The 24355-nt window shown below is 47.9% G+C and overlaps 1 protein-coding gene across 3 annotated transcripts in view; it reads left to right on the top strand.

Annotated features, from left to right (window-relative positions):
- Nucleotides 1-24355, top strand: part of LOC147884326 (uncharacterized) — a 122356-nt gene that overhangs the window by 51568 nt on the left and 46433 nt on the right. The gene's annotated exons all lie outside the window — the stretch shown is intronic.

Genomic DNA, 24355 nt, shown 5'->3' with positions numbered 1-24355 from the left:
TGCCCTATCAATACCATTGTCTTATTTCTATCAATACCTGCCCCATCATTTTACATAAGCTTAGCCAAGTTAGGTGTTTCATAGATGATTTATTTGTACCAGATGTTCCTAACTTTCAAGTCTTTATGTACAAAGACGCTAGTGCTTTTGGAGAAGGAATCTATCCTGGTGTCTTGTGAACTGAACTGCACTTCAAGAGGGGATTCTTGTGTTTTCTTAGATCTTAGACTTTCTCAATCTACCATAGGATTAGAGGTTGATATATACGATAAACGTGAACAACCTGAATATAGTGGTTTACACATTATAAAAATGCCTCACATTGACTCAAACATTTCTGATTTGGCAAAATATGGAGTCATTTCTTCCCAATTCCATAGATTTTCCCGCCTTTGTACAACTAAGGAGTCTTTTATCAGTCAATGTAGTAATTTGATCACTTTACTATTACACAAGAGGTATAATCCAAGGAAAATAATGAAAAAAGTATAATCTTAGATATGAAGTCTTTTATCTATGGTGCATCGGCCTTAGGTATGTTTAGAATGATTGAACATAACCTGAAAACAAAAAGCGGGGAGGTGAATAGCCCGTTTTTCTTTTAGTTTCAAAAGAGAGTTTGTTTGAGTATGCTTGTCCTTTCAAAAGTTAGAAATGTATTTTTGCCTCTTTGTAGGAAATGATACATAAGTGTAAAGGGCCTTTTAGCTTTTTATGTTTTAAATAAGAGTGAGAGTGAGTGAGTGAGAGAGAGAGAGAGAGAGAGAGAGAGAGAGAGAGAGAGCGTTATTCCAGTTTTTTGGAAGATTTTGTTTCTTGACTTGCTTGTATATTTTTGCTTAGTCACCTGCTTCCTTTCTTCTTTATTTCTTGTTTTCTCTCTCTTTTGTTTATTTGACGTATTTTAGTAAGCACTGGGTTTGCCCAAGAGACTTTGCAGGTCTTTAGAAACCCAGTATAGCTGCTTATGCTTGGGCGCTGATGACGACATAAGTGTTGCTTTGCTTGCTAAGTATGTCTTCCTTATGTTTTTCATAAAAGTTTTTGTTTACCTCTTTTTTCTTCTCTTTCATTTTCTCTTTTATTTTCTGTGTAGATTTTTGATCTTTAGAACAACAAAAAATCTAAATTCGTATGATTGGACTTATTCTAGTCTTACAAAGGTAGATATAGTCTTCTTAGAGCAAGCCATTGGTCCCTCTTGTAGTTTTGTAGGCATGAAGTAGTCCTATACATGATATGAACTAAACATCGCAAAAATTTTGTGGTTATAGGTGACCTTTTCGTGCCTTTAGTTATTCGCAAATTCATCAAGGTACTACCTTATGAGGTATAAAATTTAGCTTGTGATGAAGGGGATTGGCATGGTTGGTAGTTAGGAGGCATTTTAAGGATGAAATAAGAGATGTTGAATTAGAAGGAAGTTGCTTGAATTATTTTGAAAATGTTAAATGTCATGAGAAACAAAACAATTGTTGCAATGATGTGTGTGTTGTAAATTGAGGTAAAGAGTTTTAGATCAACGATGAGTGTTGTGTGAGACACAAGAATATGAAAGCGTTATTGTACCATGTGATGTTAGGGAAGGCATTGTGTAGGAATTGATTGAAAGGAAAGGTATGGGGGAGTCTCGAATTAGTTGCAGCATTGTGTATCTTGAGTGTGCTCTCTTGAGGGAGGTTAGAGGGTTTGGATGTGGTACAAGGCTCTTTGATTACTGGGGAACGTTGATACCATGAGATAGCGGCATGTCATGTTGGAGGTCAATGCTCCACCCTTTGTCATCCTTCACATAGCTTAGTTGCTCACCTATAAGGTCCTATATGAGGAAACGCCAAGAGTATGATAGCATAGGTGAAGGAAAGATGCAGATGCAGATGCATCAAAGATCAGCCTCCCATCATCAATGATGGAGGGGGCTCCATGTTGGGACAGATCAATTCTGTCCATGGGGAAGTTGATGAGGTGCAGAGCCTCATGCACACAGGTCTATTCTGTCCATGAGCAATTGCTTGAGCCAAACAGATATCTAATTAGCATTCACACACATATCATTCAAATTTTACACAAAGGGTAGGGTAGAGAAAAGAAAAGAGAAGAATGTGGCACCTATGGGTTGTTGAATGAGGTACACCCCCTACTTGGGCTGATCTTAGATATATTTCTTTATTACAATGATGCTAGAGATTCAATTACAATAGTAATACAGACCCTCGGACAGAATCTGGGGTAACCTAGAAGTCCTCGGATAAGAATAAAGAGTCCAAAACACATACAATTATGTCCCTGATGAATGAAAACTTGGAGAACTCAATACATAAAACTATAGGGAAACATAGAAAAGTAACCACTGGCAGCCCCTGATAAAACCAGGTGATGAGAGAACCCAAACTTGCCAATCTCAGCAAAAAATCTTTGAAATGGTTGAATTGGCATCAACTTGTCTCTCGATCTTTTGAGGCTTGTTCTGGGTGCGGGAAGAGGGAAAAGAGCGCGCAGAAGCAGAATTTCAGCAATTCATGAGAGTGGAGAAAGATTCAGAACAGAAATTAAGTGACATAATGTCTCCATGGTGTCAGAAATAGGTCCGAGGTGCAAGAAAATCCATTGCAGTTTCTCTAGGAAGTAGACTGGCTGCAGCGAATTGACCTCTAGCCTCCTCTTTGCTGTTAGAACTCGGTTTGCAGCCTTGGCAAGTAGGGCCTTCTGGAAGTGAGTGGAAAGGCTGGGAAGCAAGGATTCAACAAATGGCAGCAAGAGAGAGCAAGGGAGCAGCAGGGAGAGTATGCGAATTTGCAAGAGGGAGGAATTGGACTGCCTAGAACTGATTGCAATCTTCTTATAGACCTTGGGTGAAAGCAGAAAGCTGAGAAAGCACAAAAAGCAGGCTCAAAGAGCTGAAAAACTATTTCTAATATCTTATTTTTAATTGTAGTATTTGATTGGTTATTTTAGGTTAGAATTGTTTTTAGGAGTTATTTTAATCTTTGAATATTGCAGATACACACTCTTGTTAGAAACATGGTGGTGAGAGAGAGAGAAGGTTAGGATGTGAGGAAATGATACATAAATGAAAACATAATAAAAGGCTATCTTATTCATAATCATGAGAAGTACAAGCCTTATATAGGCTACTCACTCACACACTAGTACCTAGTGCATATGGGATAAGTCCCATAATGACACGTGGCACTCACACATGACACACACATGAACTAGTACTAGATCACCTAGTACTACACACTAACACGTTACACCACCACACTCTTTGGCTATGATATCTCCAACACTCCCCCTCAGAGCGAAGGGTGTGAGACCCAACATGCAAGAGTAGACCAATCCCCCCTCCACCGCAATACTGCAAAGAGCAAGTCCAACTATCCAAGACCTCCCGTGTGATAGCGACTTCTCAGTCAGCTTGCGACCTGCAAGGGCAAACCTTCACTTGTCACCCCCCCTTACTCTGAACTGGGTGGTCAATACCATCAAATCAAAGTAAAAGACAATACATTCATTTTGGGGGGACAACCCAAGGCAGAGTACTTCTTATTGACTCAACACAAACACATAGCATCATTGATGAGCATCTACCATCTCAGAGAGGGATAGATGATGTAATATAGCAGATAAAGCTTGCTCCTCAGGTCCTATAGATGTGATGTATATATTCTCGAGCTTGTCCAGTGTCTCCTTGGCTGAAGTAGTGAGGTCAAGATGAAGTAGATTGTTAGCCAGGCTCAAACCAATAAGCGCTTGTGCCTCGTCATTCTTCTCATCCCAAGCTGAGACTTGTGCGGATTGATCTTTGCCACGAGGGCGAGGCTCCATGTGTGCAGACTGAGGTAACAAACTCGCAGCACCAACTGAAGAGCCAGCAAGTATGGCGGCTGGTCTAGGACGTCAAAACACAATAGGAGCCTTCACGTATGCAGAGGGCAGATATAGGTGGCTGGTGATGCTCCAAATACAAACCCTAATCAAAACACAGCAAGAATATGCTCCGCAATGCAAAACTGAACCAGAGAAGGAGCTCTTGGGGGCGTTGTAACTGCTTGAAATGCTGCAGTAGGTCTGAGATATGCAAGGCGGCTCAGCAGGACAGCTGTAGCAGGTCACCAAGTTGAAAAATGGCTGCTGTGGGTGTGCTGGAGTGCTGGAAATAGCTCGAAAATGCCTTCAAATGACTTGAAATGCTGCAGAGATAGCTGTCAAGTGGCCGACTACACAGCAGCAGCAATAGAGAGCTGTTCTTGGCGTTGAAAACCTCCGAAACAGCTCTGTTAAAGCGGCTATGTAGCAGCAGTGCAGAAGCGGGTCGAAATTGCCTTCAAAGGCCTCGAAGTGCTGCCAAAAATGCTCACAGGTGGTCGGCTCTGCTGCAGCAGCCTAGGAACCCTAGGTTTGGCAATGAAGAGCTTCAAGATGGCTTTAGGGAACCACATCTGCGGGCGCTTGTAAACCAGGGTACCGACAGTTGATACAAGGCGCCTAGAGCACTTGAAATAGCCCGGGAATGACACTATTGGAGGCGGTTATGGAGGCAGCAAGCTATGGAGAAGGAGGCAGCTAGAGACGGAAATGAGCAGGCTGCATAGGAGAGGCGGCTGAGCAGAGTTAGGGTTTAGGGTTTGTTGGAGAAGATGATGACATGGCAGGGTGGGCTAGGGCAGGACTGACCTGCTCTGATATCATGTTAGAAACATGGTGGTGAGAGAGAGAGAGAAGGTTAGGGTGTGAGGAAATGATACATAAATGAAAACATAATGAAAGGCTATCTTATTCATAATCATGAGAAGTACAAGCCTTATATAGGCTACTCACTCACACACTAGCACAGAGGGCAAATGGACACGCATAGCAATGGATTTCATCTTAGGATTGCCTTCTACAGAGAGGGGATGGGACAACATCTATGTTGTGGTGGATAGAATGACAAAACATGCCCATGTCATACCCACCAAGACCCGGTATTCAGCATCACAGGTTGCTTGGCAATTCATTGAGCATGTCTTTAAGCATCATGGTTTCCCTCAGGACATTGTCAGTGATAGAGATGCAAAATTTATGGGTCACTTTTGGCAGAAGTTATGTACAGTAGTGGGTACATTACTCACACCTAGCACTACTTTCCATCCTGAGACTGATGGACAATCGGAAAGGGTGAACAAATGGGTGGACGAATATTTGAGGCACTTTTGTCATGATAGTTAGAAGTCTTGGGACAAATGGTTGGCACTTGCTGAATTTTGCTACAACAGTACCAAGCATCTCTCCATTGGCATGAGCCTGTTTGAGGCAATGTACGGATGCAAGGTCGGGATGCCTTCTTCAATTGCTGACATGGCTGTGAAAAATCAGCAAGCATGGAATGACTTGGAGAGGATGGATGCCCTTGTTGGCAAAAAAGAATATGCAGGATGACCAAGCCAAGCATAAGAAATATGCGGATGAACGTAGGAGATATTTGTCTTTCAAAGAGGGAGATTATTTGCATTTGCGTCTCCCTAAGAACCGTTATGCCTCGCTGAAAGGTAATACCAACACAAAGCTTGCTCATAGGTATTACGGTCCTTACAAGATCATCCACAAGGTTGGAGAGGTAGCATATCAGTTGGAGCTACCCAATACCTCCAAGATCCATGATGTTTTCCATGTGTCTTTGCTGAAACCACGTGTGGGACAGCATGTCCATGTTCTTTCTAAGTTGCCATTTATGGATGAGGAGGGCCACATCCTCTATGTTCCAGAGCACATTGTGGGTTTTAGAGACCATTTACTCCGCTACAAGGTCTACATAGAGTATCTTATCAAGTGGCGGGGACTCCTTGAGGATGAAAATTCATGGCAGCCAGAAAGCATTGTCCAGGACCACCCCCATCTTCTACCAGGCTGATTAGTAGTTTTTGGTTGCTGCACTTTTTTTGGGGGAAAAATTCTATGGGAAGGGATGGCTGTAATGAAGGGGAAAAAGGGGCAATTTAGAGGACCTTTAGAGGCCTCTTAGGTGGGAAATGTGGAGGGACTATATAAGTCCCCATCCACCCCTATTTGTACACTTTCTGATGTGACATCTAATCCTATCTACTCTCCCACCTCCTTCTTGCTACCTGCTCCCTACACTCTCTCATCTTCTCTCCTCCCTACTCTCTCACTATCTCTCTCTACCCCTCATCCTTCTCTCTCTCTCTCCTCCCCCTTCCCCTCTCCTCTCCCAATCTCACCCTTCTGTTATTCTATCCTCCTTCCTTCAAATATGCCCCATTTCTTTTTTACAATGGACAAGGTTTTGAGACGTCTGATGACATCACTCAGCCCAGTGGATACTTGGCTGAGTTTCCACCCGCACCTCTTCCTCAAGGCCAAGGTTATGAAAGACAGGTCTGAGATCCCTTTACAAGAGAGAGGGAGAAGAGAGAAAACCTGGAAGATGATTTTTTGGAGATCTTGAATTAGATCTCAGTAGACCTGAATTTCAATGATTGGATCCTACCAAGGTCTACACTACAGATGACCCAAATACTAACTTCTGGATGTCACATGCACCCCTGCACTTGGGTGCAAGGCGACACACTGGTTACATCCACAAGTGTGTTATAGTTCCTACGAGGAGATTTCTGTCGTATGTTGTGACCCCTTTGTGAGCCCTTGTCCAAGGACAGCCAGGCACAAGCTACGTAGGTCAGTCACTTAGCCTTAGGTCAAGTCAGAAGATCAGTCTTTGTTCACTAGTACCCACTGGAGAACAGTAGGGTAGTGTTTCCATCTTAGAATTATAGATAGGTCTAGGTCCAGCCTAGGAGCCCTTCTGGTCCAGCCTAGGAGCCTAGGATAGGAGCCCTTTTGGCCCCCCTCAAGACTAAAACTATGAAGGGAAATGGGCTGGGGGAGGGCTGCCTTTATAGGCTACCCTACACCCCTCCCTAGGCTGCCTTTTATGGGGCGAAGGGCCCAACCAAGCAGCTCAAACAGCTGACTAAAAAGTTGGCCAGTTTGGCTGGTTGGCTCAGCCCTCCAGCCCCTATAGATAGGGAGCCTCCATGCCCTCATTCCTCATTCATCCCTCCAGCCTTCAGCACTCCAAACAGCTCCCCTCCAGCCCCTCTTGTGCAGCCCCAAACACCTCCAGAGTTTGGCCTCTGATCAGCCTCAGCTCTTGGCCTCTATTCAGCCATCCTGGAAGATGTCTACGCAGCACAACAGTCGGGGATTCGGACCAGCTAACGGAGTAAGGTTTGGGTACTGTTGCAGCAGCTCTTTACAGTTCTATTTATACTTTGCACAACTCACTTCTCAGCTCTCTATTTCAGTCATCTCTCAGCTCTCTTTTAGAGTCTATTACTCCTAGCTTTCACTCTCTCACTAACGCAGTAACCCTGCATCTTTCTTGCCTTGCAGTGCCCTACATCGTCATTGTGGACAGCATCAATGTGTACATCGTACTCTTCAGAAGCGCGTTTCCGTGCTCTCTCGAAGAGTGTTATTTGTATCTTTCAGTTCTCCAAGCATAAAGCAAATTCTCCCCTGATTGGGGGAGGGGGCCCTTAGTGGGTACAGGGACCCAATCGGTTGTTGAATCTATTCTCTATCTACCCCCATCCCCTTTCTCTCTCTATGGTGCATAACGCTAATCCCTCGTTAAAGGTTTAAAGAAGGTCTTGCTGTGATTACTGGATCAGATTACCGTGCATGTTACATTGGTATCAGAGCTTCGGTTTGTATCCAGCTTGACTACTGCGAGTGTATGGTTGTGTTGAGATCGGGAAATGACACACAATCAAGCACCATGGAAGATTCGGGAAAAGACGTCAGATTTGAAGACTATGAAGAGGAGAAAGACAACCAATAAGATATGCTTCCCCCTAGTGCTGAAGAAATGATGGCGAATCTTCTGGGGCAGAATCGGGTCCTCCTACAGTAACTTGAAGAACAATCAACCCAGCTCGAAGAAAGTAGAAGACAGGTGGACCAGATAAAACGTATGGAAGAAAACCTCTCTTGTTGATGCGTGAGGAATGCAAAAATGAGGAGGCGACGCGTAGAGCTCGCCCAGTCAGAGAGGCAACAAAAACTATACCGAGAGAGGCGATGCTTCTCCAACACAAATAGATCTTAGCCCCTATGCAAGCCAGTTTGAGCACGGCAGCAGTCACTGCCACAACTTCATCATTGACAAAAGTAACCCCAATCACCCGGTCCACACCAAATTTTGTTAAGTATGATGGTAAGTGTGACCACTTAGCTATCCTTTAGTTTATTCATCAGTTCGTCCCTCACTTCCCGTTCAAGATGAGCAAGACAAACTCCACCTAGCAGCCTCTCATCTTACGGTTACTTGGTGGCAACATTGGGCTAGTAAGCATACTGACCCAAGAACTTATAAGACGATTTCGTTTGGGCAACGCTTGTTACCGATTTCAAAGCTCGTTTTCTACCGCCGTAGTATAAGTTTAACCTGGAGGATGAGTTTTCTTGTCTCTCGCAAAGTGGGTTGCCTATGTTGTCTTATAATAACAAGGCCATCACACTGGCGTAGCAATTGGTCGTGTGTGAAAGCGATAAGTTGAAGCAATTCATTAGGGGATTGGACACTAACATTCGTTTTGCCGTCCGAAACTTCAACCTGCTCGATTACAAGTGGGCGGCGCTAACTCTAGCCCAGAATCAAGAAATATGTTGAACATGGGAAAGCCCAAGTAGGTCTAGAAGGATTCCAAAGCCCCGTAGCAGTCAACCAACCCAGCGAGTAAGTATCAGAAGGACAACCAGTACCAAAAGAAAGATGGCGAGGCTTCTGTTCAAAAGGAGGAGTCCAAGCCCAAGATGACTCTAGATGAGAAGTCTAAAGCGGGCATTACAGGAGGCTATCTACAGCATGAACAAAAGCGGTACCACCAAGAACATCGGTGCTCTCATTGCTACTAGATCATTGGGCACGACAAGAAGGATTGTCCTAAGTGGCTTACCGAAAAGGTTGCGAAAGCGCCTACTTCTTCTGCCACCAATGTATTGGCTCTTCTAGTGCTGCCACTAGCCTCAGCTACAAATGCTGTCTTTCCTAATTTGCTGTTCCCGTTGTTATTCGAGCATATGGCACATAACGGGCATCTGTTCATTGTCTTGTTTCATATGGGGAGTTCAGAAGATGCCATCTCCCCTCAACTTTCCAAGATAGTGGGACGCACTTTAGTGCCTCACGAGCTTGTAGTGGATGGGGTCACACGCTACTTGCGCACACACATCACACATAAGGCCATCCATTTTACTTTTTTAGTTTAGAAGGCCATTTTTATGCGGGATTTTATACTAACACCTTTGATGGGGTGTGACATAATCCTTGGGATTCAGTGGTTCCATGAGCATGTACCGACGCCTGATTGGCAGTAGGACACCTTCACGATTGTGGAAGGTTTACCTGAGCCCGCCGTGATACGCGGTGATTGAAATATACCAGGGATTCCGTTAATATCTCATCCAAGCAGGTCGTGCCATCTGCAAGGGTGCAATGTGTGCACTTATGTCCAATGCGAGATCATTTCTATTCAAGCCGCTCCTCCGATGGGGCAAGTCATGGTCGATCTACTCTAGGAGTTCAAAGACATTATGTTCCGGGATGATCTACGTCCGCAACTATCTCCACACAGACCGAAAGACCATTGCATCGATTTGAACCTAGAATCCACACCTCCAAGTAAGTTTACTTATCGACTTTTCAAGTATATGGAGGGGGAATTAGAGCAACAATTGTCTCAGTTACTGTGTGCAAGCTTTATAACACCGTCATCTTCGCCATTCGATGTGCCTATTTTGTTTGTGGCAAAGAAGGATAAGTCTGCATGATTATGTGTGGACTACATAGCACTCAACACGCTTATAGTAAATAACAAGTTCCCTATGCCCCACATAGAATATATCTTGGAAAGACTCAATGGTGCAAATTTTTTCTCAAAAATCAATCTCAAGAGTGGCTACCACCAAGTCTGGATTTTCGAAGCTGACAACCCAAAGAGAGCTTTCCGGACAGATCGAGCTGATTACGAGTTCATCGCCATGCCGTTTGGTCTGAAGAATGCACCACCCACATTCAACAAGCTGATGTCTCTAGTGTTTGCAGATTATATGGGAAAGTGCCTGTCCAATTTCCTGGATAGTATCCTTATCTTTTCCGCTACAGCAGAGCAAGATAGATCACCAAGCCCTTAAGTGGCTTCAAACAATGCCTAGCTCACAATGGAGTGATCGGCAACAATGGTGGAGCCAATAATTCCAGCAGTTTGGGAGAATGATTGAATATGTCTTGTAAAAAATAACCCTTTTGTAGACGCTCTAAGTTGGAAAGGTTCAATCCAGACCATTAAGCAGGACACTGTGCTTAGGGAAAAGATCTCGATAGTATGAAGGCACAATACGCGGATTTAGTAGAGTTTGACAAACAATTTCAATTAGCCATGACCCTTGCTCCATGCCATTACTGAGTAGAGGACGGTTGGCTTTTCTATAAGAAAAGATTATGTGTACTCAAAGACAAAGGGCAGTTACTTCTTCATGATGCCCATGATGCTCTCACCTATGGTCATCGAGATATCAATGGTACTTTGGAGAAGTTAGAGCGCTATTTCTATTGGCCAAAGATGTGGAAAGACGTATACCGCTATGTTCAGAATTGTCAGATATACCAAAAGTTCAAGGCTTTCCACAAGAAAGCGGCTGGCTTACTTATGCCATTGCCAATCCTTGACGGTCCTTTCGTGGGACTTTGTGGGACCACTTGCAGCATCTGCAGGTACGCATAACACTCAATGTCTTACTATTGTTTGTTGCTTTAGTAAATATTGTATGCCTATTCCTTGCAAGCAGACATCCAATGTTGAAGACGTAGCTCATTTGTTCATAAACTATTGGTATCCCATTGGAGGGCTGCGAAGGGCCATCGCATCCGACAGGGATTCTAAGTTCACGTGTAATTTTCGGCCAGTCATGTTTGATAATTTTGGTACTAAGCTGCAGATGTGGAGCGCTTTTCATCCGCAATTGAATGGAGAGACGAAAAGGTATACTAGTATGGCGTTTGATATTTTAAAATCATATTGTCATGATGCTCAAGGAAAGTGGGAGCAGTTTCTTTCGCTTGTGTAGGCCATTTTGAACGATATCTATTCTTCGAGCATTTTTCGCACACCTTATGAAGTGGCTTTTGAACATCACTCACCAGGATGGTGTCTCCGTCTCTTGAAGCGAACTAAACCATGGAATCTATGGCAAAGAATACGGAGTCAGTGAAAACTCGCATCGCCAAAGCTCAAGCATCGTACAAGCGCTAGGCTAACAGGTCCAGACGAGATGTCGAGTATAAAGAGGGTCAATGGGTGTATTCACGGATTATCAAGCAAAGATTGAAGCAGGTGGGTAAGCGATGCCCTAAGATGTCTTCCAAGAGATTCGCTATTATCCAAAAGATCAATGATGTCTCCATGAAGTTACGCCTACCAGACAATTGGACAATGCACAATGTTTTCCATGTAGCTTGGTTGAAGCTGTATTTTGGACATCCTCTTACTGAGATTTTCGACGAGCAGTAACCTGAAGTTCTTGATGAAGTTGAAGTTTCGCAGCTAGAGCAGATCCTTCTTTACAAATGGAAGCATGGGTCAGAACGCAAGATCCGGGAGTTTTATACCAAGTTTCGTGATCGAGGTGCCCATAAAGCAGTGTGGTTAGACGAAGATTTTTTCCAGGAGTTCCCACAAAGTAATGAACCTACCGCCAAGTTAAGGAGTAGGGAATGTCACATATACCCCTGCACTTGGGTGCAAGGTGACACACTGTCTACATCGACAAGTGTGTTATAGCTCCCTAATAGGAGATTTTGTCGTATGCTGTGACCCCTTAGTGAGTCCTTGTCCAGGGACAGCGAGGCACAAGCTATGTAGGTCAGTCTCTCAGCCTTAGGTCAAGTCAGGAGATCAGTCCTTGTTCACTAGTACCCACTGGAGAATAGTAGGGTACTAGTGAACACAGAGAAATTTTGGGTTCTCTAAGAGATTGTAATTATTAGAGAAGCCATACAGAAAGTACAATCCTTGGAATGGGCATTTCTTCTAGTGCCTTATGGGAAAACTCTGGATATAGTCAACCTTATGGACAAGGATTTGAGATGTCTGATGACATCACTCAGTGCAGTGGATACTTGGCTGAGTTTCCACCCGCACCTCTCCCTCAAGGCCAAGGTTATGAAAGACAGGTCCGGCATCCCTTAACAAGAGAGAGGGAGAGGAGAGAAAACCTTGAAGATGATTTTTTGGAGATCTTGAATTAGATCTCAGTAGACCTTAATTTCAACGATTGGATCCTACCAAGGTCTACACTATAGATGACCCAAATACTAACTTTCGGATGTGTCACATGCACCCTTGCACTTGGGTGCAAGGTGACACACTGGCTACATCGACAAGAGTGTCCCTAGACAAGGGCTGACAAAGGGGTCACAGCATCCGACAAAATTTTCTCATAGCAACTAACGCACTTGTCGATGTAGCCAGTGTGTCACCTTGCACCCAAGTGACACACTGGCTACATCGACAAGAGTGTCCCTAGACAAGGGGTCACAGCATTCGACAAAATTTTCTCATAGGAACTAATGCACTTGTCGATGTAGCCAGTGTGTCACCTTGCACCCAAGTACGCGTTTTGCATCCCTGTTTCGAGAGGAAGAAAGTGATACGGAAGATCCATTCTAAGAAGAAGACGTGAAGGAAATCGGGATACAGACAGGATTTGGTTCGATCTGTAGTAGATCCCATTTGCTTAAATGGAAAGGAGTTGGTTGGTTAGCAAATTGTTATCATAAAGAAATCAATGATTCTTGCTGGGATTGTTTTGCATAGAATGGAAACCCAGTTCCCCCAGTTGTTCCCCTTCTAATGATTCTACGCAATCACCCCCTCCCTCATTATATTGATTCTACTTGATACTCGTCGCATTCATTTCGATGATAAAACCGAATAGATAGATTTCATTATGGCAGTTCCAAAAAAACTCGTGGAGGAAGATTCACAATCATATTTGGAAGACCCAAACTAATGAAGTAGCATCGAAAGCTTTTTCTCCAGCTAAATCCATTTTGACTGGACGGTCGAGAAGTTTTTACTATGTGACAAATGAAAAAATTTGTGAAATGGGTCAGTAGTACTCCCCGATTGTAACAGGAATTGCCGTATCAATAGGACGTGGGGTCGGTCGGAATAGATAGTGAACTATTTGTTTGTTGGAACGGGGAAGACGAGATAAGTGATTGTCAGGGAACTTATTGATGAATTTGGATCCCCAGTAAGTAGTACGGGTACATGTTGATATTATTGCGTGACGGTACCATGTGGTAAATAAAATCCAAGTACTTGGGTGCAAGGTGACACACTGGCTACATCGACAAGTGCGTTAGTTCCTATGAGAAAATTTTGTCGGATGCTGTGACCCCTTTGTGAGCCCTTGTCTAGGGACAGTCAGGCACAAGCTACGTAGGTCAGTCTCTCAGCGTTAGGTCAAGTCAGAAGATCAGTCCTTGTTCACTAGTACCCACTGGAGAACAGTCGGGTAGTGTTTCCATCTTAGGATTATAGATAGGTCTAGGTGGAGCCCTTCTGTGCCCCCTCAGAACTAGAATTATGAAGGGAAATGGGCTCGGGGAGGGCTGCCTTTATAGGCTACCCTGCATCCCTCACTAGGCTGCCTTTTATGGGGCCAAGGGCCCAACCAACCAGCCCAAACAGCAGACTAAAAAGTCGTACTCCTAGCTTTTACTCTCTCACTCACGTAGTAACCATGCATCTTCCTTGCCTTGCAGAAGTGCCCTACATCATCAGTGTGGACAGCATCAAGGTCTCGGTGTTGGTTGGCGTTGCGTCTTAGGTCTTTGGGTCTGCAAATACGTGTGTATAGTGTACTCTTCAGAAGCGCGTTTCCGTGATCTCTCGAAGAGTGTTATTTTTATCTTTCAGTTCTCCAAGCATAAAGCAAATTCTCCCCTGATTGGGGGAGGGGGACCTCAGTGGGTACAAGGATCCAATCGGTTGTTGACATTCTCTCTCTATCCTCATCTCCTTTCTCTCTCTATGGTATATAACGCTAATTCCTTGCTAAAGGTCTTGCTATGATTACACGAACAGATTATTGTTGCATGTTACAGGATCGGTGGTCTACAGTAGTATGGGATGCTGTAGATGCTATTGTGGGTGCATCAGAATTGCTTAGTGGTAGGGAATTCAACCTCTACCATTGGTCGCGCGCTTGGTAGATGAAAGGTTTAGTTTTTGGTGATGAGGATCACCCGAGGAGTTCAAGGTTGTAACTCCTAGTTGCCAGATGCCATGGTTTATGATGTATTTAGCCTTTGGTGAGTGGGTGTGGTCAAACTTAACCAATGGGTTACCCCAAAGAATTGGGTGGCCAAACTTGGGTTACCCTAAAGGAATTTAGCCTTTGGTGAGTGGGTGTGGCCAAACTTACCCAATCGAATGAGCCTACAGCTGGGAGGTGAGCTGCTACCATCAACCCTTATGGTTTGAGTCTAGGGCGGATGCCCTGACACGGATGGGTTGTTTGCAAGCTTGGCTTGTGTTCTGTCTAAGGTTCGGGTTATGGAGCGGTCCGAGATACCTCACCAGGGTATGGGGTTGGCCAGACGTGGTGAGGGCTGTTACAATGTTGGTGATTTGTTCACCAAGGCACTATCGACAAAAAAGTTGAAGCATTAGGCTTGGTTCCTTCTGGTGATTGATCCATTTTTTGTACATGTTCATACTGCCATTACGAGTATATTAAAGTAGTGTTGTGCGAACACATAGTTGGGTCACTTTTCCCTCCAGTTAGGAGGACTTACCCCCTAGGGTTAGTATTAGGGCTAGTCTCCTTTGTAGAGGATATAATCCTCATTTGCTCACTTTCACAAGTTATATAATACTTGCATTCTTAATACAATTCCATGTTTTGGTGTTCTTCTTTCAAGGTGATCACATACCTCTACCGAGTCAGGGATTATGGTTCCTCACTCTCAAGCTGACGCAGGTTGTAATGGCTTGACTTATCTTCATCCATGATTTTAGCAGTTGACGCAATCGGAGGTGTTGGTATGCAGCAGACAAAACCATTTAGGTGGTTCAAATCTCTTTGCCAAGTAAGGACTAAAGTTAAATAACCTTTTAGGAAAATCCAAATTGAATGTACACTATCTTGGTCTTTCTATATCCCAACAACAACGTATTTCATAGATTCCCTTCTAGGTATAGAACCCTTGCTAGTACTGTGAGAAAAAGAAGGAATAATTATGAAGCCAGAGATCATGATGAGATGAAAAAGCACATTCTAGCTTGTTTCCAGGGCATTGCTTCAGCTTCAGACCTAATATTCAATCCCCTACTAAGCATAGATTTCAGACATTATAATGTATTTCATAGATTCCCTTCTAGATGTAGAACCCTTGTTAGAACTATGAGAAAAAGAAGGAACAATTTTGAAGACAAAGATCATGATGAGAAGGAAAAGCACATTCTAGTTTGTTTTCATGACATTGCTTCAGCTTCACACCTATCGACAGACGACCTCCCCCTTTCATTACAGCCTTGAGGCCCCTTCTGTCCCATTCGCTTACCATGAGGCTAACCAAGTTATCATGGAGGATCTCTTATGGCTACACACATTCAAGAGGTTAGCCCCCAATGAGCTTACTGTGAAGCTCAGCTTTATAGGGATCATAGTTCACTGCTTATAGATATCAGAATAGGCTTCATCGACTCGCTAGGCTATACACAGATCCACCTCCCCCTTTCTTTCAGGATATTGATCCGGCAATTTTGTATTCCATCGCACTGACTTTGTAGTGAGAGTGGGCGGATGAGGGCATATCTAGAGAGGGACACTTGTGCACTCTGTGCTTTATAGGAGGTCATTGGAGCTTTTGGCTTTCAGGCGTCTTGTGTACTACGAGATCTGAGGTCATTACCATTGTCTTATTCAGGAATCATTTCGGACCCCTCTCTAGCTTGTTGTCTTACCCGGATCATAGACGTTTGGCGACTTTCATTCATGAGGCTGTACGACACGGAGACCAACTGCGCAAGGCACATAGACGAGATTAGGATGCTCTATGAGATTCTACTCAGAGAATGATCACCAAGTTTTCTAGCCACATAACGTGGACTAGCAGGTCCTAGGGAGACGATGTAGCTGAGGCACGAGCGAGACAGGATAGGCCCTCCAGTGGGTTGATGCATAGATCAGGCTTGTAGTTCTTCCATCCATGTTTATCAGACTAGTGGCATGACCGATGGGTGTGATATTGGCACTTGTCCGATGTAGGGCCCCACCAACGGGTTGATGCATAGATCAGGCTGGTAGTTATTCCATCCATGTTGATCAGACTAGAGGCACGACCGACGGGTGTGATATTGGCACTTGTCCGATGTAGGGCCAGAGCTAGGAGACCGCAACGGTTTACATACACTAATCATTGCTAGCCCTCTCTCACGGGCTTTTGCCTCTGCAGCCTCGTACATCTGGTTTGACTTCTCCACAGCTTTCGTCCTCTCCATGTCTTGTACTAGTGTCTTTATGTTTATGTTGCACTTGCTTGGGGTGTAGATGCTCGCCTAGAGGCTCCACCCATTCAGCTCATTGTATCTGGTTTTTTAAGTCTCATAGACCTTTGGGTCCTTCGTAGACTTTTAATAAACTTTCTTTCCTTCTTTCTTTCTTTCTTTCTCATCCTGAACCAACAGAGAGCGTTGTTTCCAGATATTGTACTGCAGAGGGAGGCTCAGTTTTCAGCTTGCTTAGGCTGTGTATATTCATCTTCATTGTATCCTCTCTCTCTCTCTCTCTCTCTCTCTCTCTCTCTCTCTCTCTCTCTCTCTCTCTCCTCTCGCAGCCTCTCCGCCCCGCTCCCCCTCCCCCCCCTCTCGCAGCCTCTCCGCCCCGCTCCCCCTCCCGCAGCCTCCCCACTCCCCCTCCCCCTCCCGTAGCCTCTGCGCCCCCCCCCCTCTCGCAGCCTCTCCGCCCCGCTCCCCCTCCTGTAGCCTCTGCGCTACCCCCCCCCCCCCCCCCCCTTCTCGCAGCCTCTCCGCTCTGCCCCCCCCCCCCCGTAGCCTCTGTGCCACCCCCCCCCCGGTAGCCTCTGCCCCCCCCCTCCTCGTACCCTCTGCCCCCCCCCCCCCCCTCCCGTAGCCTCTGCGCCCCCCCCCCCCCTCTCGCAGCCTCTCTGCCCCGCTCCCCCTCTCGCAGCCTCTCCCCGCCCCCCCCTCTCGCAGCCTCTCCGCTCCCCCTCCCCCTCTCGCAGCCTCTCCCCGCCCCCCTCTTGCAGCCTCTCCGTCCCCCCTCCCCCTCTCGCAGCCGCTCCCCGCTCCCCGCTCTCCTTCCCCCTCTCGCAGCCTCTCCCCGCTCCCCCTCTCTCCGCTCTCCCCCCCCCCCCCCCCCTACCGTAGCCTCTCCGCTCTGCCCCCCCCCCCCCCCTCCTGTAGCCTCTGCGCCACCCCCCCCCCCCCTCTCGTAGCCTCTCCGCCCCGCTCCCCCTCTCGCAGCCTCGGTAGGGACCTGCTGCCTACTCTCGCTTGCACTTGGCCTGCTGCCCCGTGGTCTGAGGGCCGTTGTCAGCTGCAAGCCTTGGCTTGCCACTGGCCCTGCCGCAGGCCTGCGCTCCCCTACAGCAATGCTGAACAAGATCTGCCTCTGCAGGAAATCGTGCACCTGAACAAGTCCTACAATGGCCCACAAACCCAAACAGTCTCCGAAGCCAATTGTGGGAGAGATCACAAAGCGCATCTCCAGGAGTGGATTAGCAATTGACAGCCAACCAGTCCTGAAAACATCGGGTGCAATGGGCACCAATGCAGTTCTTTCTCCCGCAGCCATCATCTCTACTCCGACCACTGCCTCCCCCACCAGTGTACCACTCAGCCTACCCCCCACAGGAGAGGGTCACAGTTCCTCACCCCCCACACAGCTCCCTTCTGTCTCCACCACTCTTATGTCCCCCCTTCCCCTCACCCAGCAGCCTTTCTCCACTCCCCTGCCATATACAGCCAGCCTATCTCCCACGCCCCCTCAGCCATACGCCATGTCCCAGTTCGCACCCCCCCGGGTCCCACCTGAGACGATAGATTACATCTTTACAGAGCTACAGCGACTATGGGATCATACCGTAGCACAAGATCAGCTTATTCAGAGCATGCGCCAGGAGATCACTCATCTCCGTCAGGAGGTTGTCTCTCTCACTGCTACAGTCACAGCGGCCCCGCGCACTACACCAGAGGTGGAGGAGCGGATCGCTACCATCCAGACTGCTATTGCGGAGACTACCAGATGGGTGGACGTTGCGAGACAGGCACCCAAAGCAGCAGTCTCAGCCACCATCGCCGAGCAGGAACAACAGAGGGCCAGTAAGGCTCTCAACATCCGAGTACGAGGTATCCCCCGTGCAGATTCACTCACCCCCTTAGCGGACGCGGCTGCTTTCGTGACCTCTACCCTCGGCCTCGCCCTCGGCCTCGCCGAGCATGGGATCGAGCATGCATGGCGCACAGGACGGGACCCCATGCGCCCACAGCCACTCATCATCCGATTCAGGGATACTCAGGCTCGACTTGCAGCACTCAGGCAGCGTGCTACACTACGGGACCACCCTACTATCTTCATGGATGAGGATCTCACACCTATGCAGGTGGAAGAGCGGCGCACCTTGCTTCAGCAGCGAGATGTAGCCCGTCAGGAGGGGAAGTGGGCTGTCGTCCGAGATGGCCGCCTATTAGTTGGCCTCCGCGGCCGAGCCTCACCAGGTACTCCAGACACGGTAGCAGACTCCCCCCCGGGAAACATGGTCTATGAGATTCAGACTCAGCACACAATACCCTTGGCATGCACCATATGGAACTGTAATGGTACCCTATGGTCTGACCCTGGGAACTTCTTAGAGTCATACACTGGACGCGACATCGTTTTCTATACGGAGACACATCAGAGCCCCGAGCGCCCTCTCCCCTCGGTCAGTGGCTATACCTGGGAGTGAGTATTCCGTGAGGAGACCAGATATACTGGGGGGGTTCGAGGATCAGGCGGAGTTGCAGTACTCCTTCGTTCAGCGCTCACGAGCTTGATATCCGTGGTTAGACGGGATGTCCATGCCAGTTACCTATGGCTCCGATTTCGACGCCCCTCCACACGCGACCTCTTTATTGCAGACCTCTTTATTGCAGTCTGCTACTTTCCTCTTGAGACGTCACATTTCGCACGGATGCTACGTGAGGATACGGGGGTATCCCCCTATCTAGATCTCTACTCAGACATTGTAGAGTTCTCCAGACGCGGAGAGGTCCTCCTAGTTGGGGATTTCAACGCAAGGACAGGTGCACATCAGACATCACTCCTGGACTTCTACTCTGATCCGGTCCTATTACCTGAGATGGACACAGAGGACTCGGGCTTCCCCCGCTCCTCGGCTGACAGTCGCGCTCTCGTTACTGCATATGGGCAGGCTCTTTTGGACCTTGGACGTATACATGATTTGGTCATCTACAATGGACTAGACCAGTAGCCTGCCTCCTTTGGTTTCACATGTTTCCCACATGGCGGAGGAGCCAGTGTCGTCGACTACATTCTGGGATCTCCTGCTTTAGCCCCACAGATCACTGACTTCCGCACTGCACCCTTACCCCCAGGAGCCGACCACACTTACCTGTTCTTTCATATCCTTGCGCCCCGAGCCCCTCCCAGCCACACCCTGCACTACACTACCTATCATGATATACACTTTGATCATAACCTCTCACCTGATTACTCAGCCCACCTAGCCTCCCTCCTCAGACACATAGACACCATACCCTCTCTAGATCACCGAGCCACCCTTATCACCCACTCCCTTCACAATGCAGCCCGTCACATTTTTCCTTCCATTACTCGGTCCACCCGCCCTCCACCCGCTGGCTCCACCCCTTGTAATAGCTGGTATGATGACGAGTGTAAAGCATTACGCCGCACACTCCGACTCACGACCCAACGAAACGCTAGGGCCAACCCACATCTAACCAGGGATTATCGTCGACTAGTCCGTCGCAAGAAGCTAGCCTTCCTGCGCCAGGATGAGGATACGCTACTGAACATTCTGTTTAGTAGCAACTTCAAGGATTTCTGGAGGAAATTCCTAGAACGCTGATCCCCCTCCCCCCTCACAGACACTTCCCTCTGGCACTCCTACGCACGTACACTCTATGATATCCCTGATCAGCCTCCTCCCGACCTCTCAGCCACCCCCCATTCCACTTCTTGCACCCTCTTCACAACCCAGGGAGTCACCCACGCAGCGCTTAGGCTTCACAACGGCCGAGCTAAGGATCATGAGGGCCTATGCACAGAGTTTGTTGCCTATGGCATCAAATCTCTAGCCCCCATCCTGGCAACGCTGTTCAATGAAGCTGTCTGCCACAGGATCCCCGAGCCTGGACCCTGAACACTATCACACCCATCCACAAAGCAGGAGATCCCATGGATCCAGGGAATTACAGGACCATCATGATTGGACATGTTATGTCCAAGATCTATGCATCAGTGTTAGATGGCGAGGTCAGTGCTTGCGCAGAGGTACAGGGGCTCAGGGCATCCGGACAGGCCGGCTTCAGGGCGGATCACTCGACTTACGATCACATTTTTACACTTAGAGGAATCATTGAGGAGGCCAGACACAGGAGACAGAGAGTATATTATTGCTTTGTGGATTTTTGCAAGGCATTCGACACCGTTTCCCGTGCCCGACTGGTCAGACGCCTGTAGGAGTTAGGCTGCGACTCGGAGGTTATCTAGGCAGTAGTAGCTCTCTACGAGCGGGTGATGGGCCAGGTCAGGATTGGCACCAGCTGGACCCCAGAGATCACGAGCACTATCGGAGTCAAACAAAGATGTCCCTTGTCACCGACTCTATTTGGCCTCTACATCGACGAGCTCGAGATCACCATCAGGACACTCGGAGGTGCAGGCTGCTCTCTTGCGGAGACTGTCATCCAGATTCTCCTATACGCAGACGATGTAGTACTACTATCCTCTTCTGCTACTGGTCTTCAACGACACCTGGATGGACTTCAGGTCTTCTGTGATACACATGACTTGAAGGTCAACCTTGGGAAAACCAAGGTGATGATCTTCAACACTTCTAGACCCGCTATGCATCGAGAGCAGTTCCTCTTCGCCGGCGACCCTATTGAGATAGTTGACTCTTACACATACTTGGGCGTTGTCTTCTCAGGCCTGATCTTCACGATGCGCCCGGCCATGCAGGCCAGGATCAGCCGGGGCTACGCCGCTCTTGCCAGGCTGGAGCGACAGTGCTACCACTCCCACTTCCACTTTCAGGACCCGCGAACCAAGTCTCTCCTTTTTGATTCTTTGGTCCACCCAGCAGGCATGTACGGTAGCCCGTGGTGGGGAGCTGACCTTTCAGACACAGAGTGGGCTCGAGTCGAGCGCCTACAGATACTGATGTTTGCTCGGATGATCCGCAGCAAACCATCGGTACCACACCAGATCATTCTAGCAGAGTTCGGCGTCTCACCCCTACGGCTTGATGCGGCTTTCCAGGCTATCACTTATCTCCACAGAGTCAGGGATTTCAGCTCCTTCGCCGACGGTCGCCTCCGCCTACCTTGGCTAGCCCTATCCTCCTCTATGGCCTTATCTGTTGATGGGGACCAGCGAGGCTGGTATAGTCGTCTTTCCAGTTGGTTCACCCGACTGGGCCTCGACTTAGACCGGTTGCCTCCTTTTCAGTACAGCCTCGACGCTCCACCATCTCCCCTCTCCCCCACTGACCAGGAGGTCAACCGGCTCATTCGAGCGGATCTGCTCCAGCTCCACACTTGGCGGACATGGTTTCTTCACTCCGAGCTTCCTGTGAAGCTCGACTTCTACCGCCGACACTGCCTCCAGATCTCACAGGAGGGCTTCATCACACCTCCGGGTTACACACAGCTTCATCTACCACATGCGCTCCGGATCTCCCTCGGTCAGTTTAGGGTCTCGTCACACCGATTACGGATCGAGAGCGGACGCGCAGAGGGTATCCCACGAGAGGGCCGCCTTTGCCCACTTTGCGACTTGCAGGAGATCGAGTTGGAGGAGCACTTTGCTTTCAGATGTCCTATCTATTATGCCATTCGAGGCCGGTACCATTGCCTCTTCCGCGACGGATTCGGCCCCCTCCCACACATGCTGCAATTCCCGGATCAGCGATGCCTAGCCGCTTTCTTACATGAGATGACTCGCCACCGAGATACCTCTCTCCGAGCACGACGACACGCGCAGCACACACAGCGTGAGGACACCCAGCGGCCCATCACTGATTTCTTCCAGTCACAGGATACCTCTTCTCAGTCTAGCCGACGACGCGGACGTGAGCGAGAGCCAGAGCCACGACAGCTGCGCCAGCGGATAGACTCACACATCTGGGTCCATGACATCTTGTCTCTGCTCTCTGCCCGCCCCACCGGGGTTACTGTTGCCCTCATCCACAGGGCCACCCGCCGCCCCCGACGACCGAGCTCGACTAGGCTGCGTGACGTTAGAGGCCAATCATATATTGCAGGGTTTTTTCCGGCCTCCCATTTGGCGGCCCCTCTATGATTGGTCTCTGACGATCACCACCTGCACATATATATTGTATCTCCCCTCTCTGCCCCATTTTTGGTGCCCCCCCCTTCTTTTTTGTATCATCTGGAGGTAGACACATATTTTTTGTATCAGGACTAGACACACCGTCCTTCATAACCTCTTTTTTGTAGAAACGGTTGGCTGGCCCGTTTTGAGACCGCCACCGTTGTGCTCATTGTATCAGTTATCTTTAGTCTCATAGACCTTCACGGTCTCCCGAAGACTTTAATAAACTTTCTTTCTTTCTTTCTCTCTCTCTCTTCCCCCCCCCCCACCCAACCCCCCCCTCCGAGCACCCTCTCCCTTCTTTCGTCACCCACAGGTTCCCTTGGGCTGACTCCTAACCCCCGCGTGGGCTGTCCCTGTTGTCACATTGCTGGTATTGGGCCGTTGGGCCACCTGGATGGGTCGCGCCACCAAGGGCGCTTGTCCTGCCACCTTTGCTGCTGCAAAGCCCCTCGGACTGACTGGGGGAAACAAGCACTTGAAAATGCCATGACAGCTTTCACAGCAGGGATAACTCCAAACACTACATCTAGTGTCCTCACCAGCCTCCAAAAGATATGCCTTGCATTGATTGAAAAATTGACAACTTGGAGTGGCCCTCCTTGCGGAGAAGCCCTCCTCGCAGAGAAGGCCCATGTAGACAAAACACTAGCTGAGGTGAAAACACGGAGGGAAAATGCAAGAGGAGTGGAGAAAAGAAAACGCCAGAAAAGAGGAATGGGAGAAAGAAAAGGCTGAATGGATATCTGAAAAAAACAAGCTTCAGGACAAGGTACATGCTCTGGAGATTGAAGTGCAGCAGCTGAAAGACATGCGGAAGGCAATGGAAGAGCTGAAAATAGAGAATGCCACTCTCAAGAAGGATATTGCAGTCATGCAGGAAACAATGCAAGGCATACATGCTGAGCTTAAAAAACAAATCAGCAAAGGGGAAGCTAAGACGTTGGAATGGAAAGACATGGTTAAAAAGGGCACAACAGCCCCAAAGAAAGAATTTATCTCCGAAGCACTTGAGGAGGAAAAGAGAAGGGACAACAAGGTGGTAAATGTCTAGGTAAGGGGCTTACGAATGGGAGACGCTCCAATGGAAGATGCCAAGATATTGTTCACTAAAATGGGGATCAATCTCACTTGTGAGACAGCCTAGAGGGTGCGCAAACCTGAGGCACCTACAAAGCCACTAGTGCTGAACTTCCGGACAGCCATGGACAGGAAAACCCTCATGAGCACTCGAGCGACTTTGAAAGGAACCAGAATCTACTCCTCACTCTCCTACAACAGGAGCATCTAAGGGAAAGTATGGTGCGAGTAATGGCAGCAAGAGAAGTAGGAATGGGCTGCATATAGGGATGGTAAGGTGACCATTCGAGAGAGAGGAGACAAGGAGGATAAGGAAGAGAAGGAAGAGGTAGAATTATGATGGCGTCGAGCCCATCGGATGAGTGCACACACTGGATTGCAAATAGCAGCGTGGAATTGTAAAGGCACATTATGGTCTGATCTGGGAGGCTTCTTGGTATGATCTTTTACACCGAGACCAGGAGACCTCAAAGAGAGGGCTGCCCACAGTAACATGATACACATGGGAGTCAGCTCATAGGAGGGAGCTGAGGATAGAGAGCGGAGTACGAGGCTCTGGGGGGATAGCTGTCCTTTTCAAATCACACCCGAGTCC

This window comes from Dipteris shenzhenensis, chromosome 27 (assembly GCF_047967505.1).
Source record: "Dipteris shenzhenensis isolate YYH24624 ecotype China chromosome 27, Dip_SZ_1.0, whole genome shotgun sequence".
Classification (NCBI taxonomy): Eukaryota; Viridiplantae; Streptophyta; class Polypodiopsida; order Gleicheniales; family Dipteridaceae; genus Dipteris; species Dipteris shenzhenensis.
Note: the sequence above shows the minus strand (reverse complement) of the source record. Positions and strands in the feature narration are given on the sequence as shown.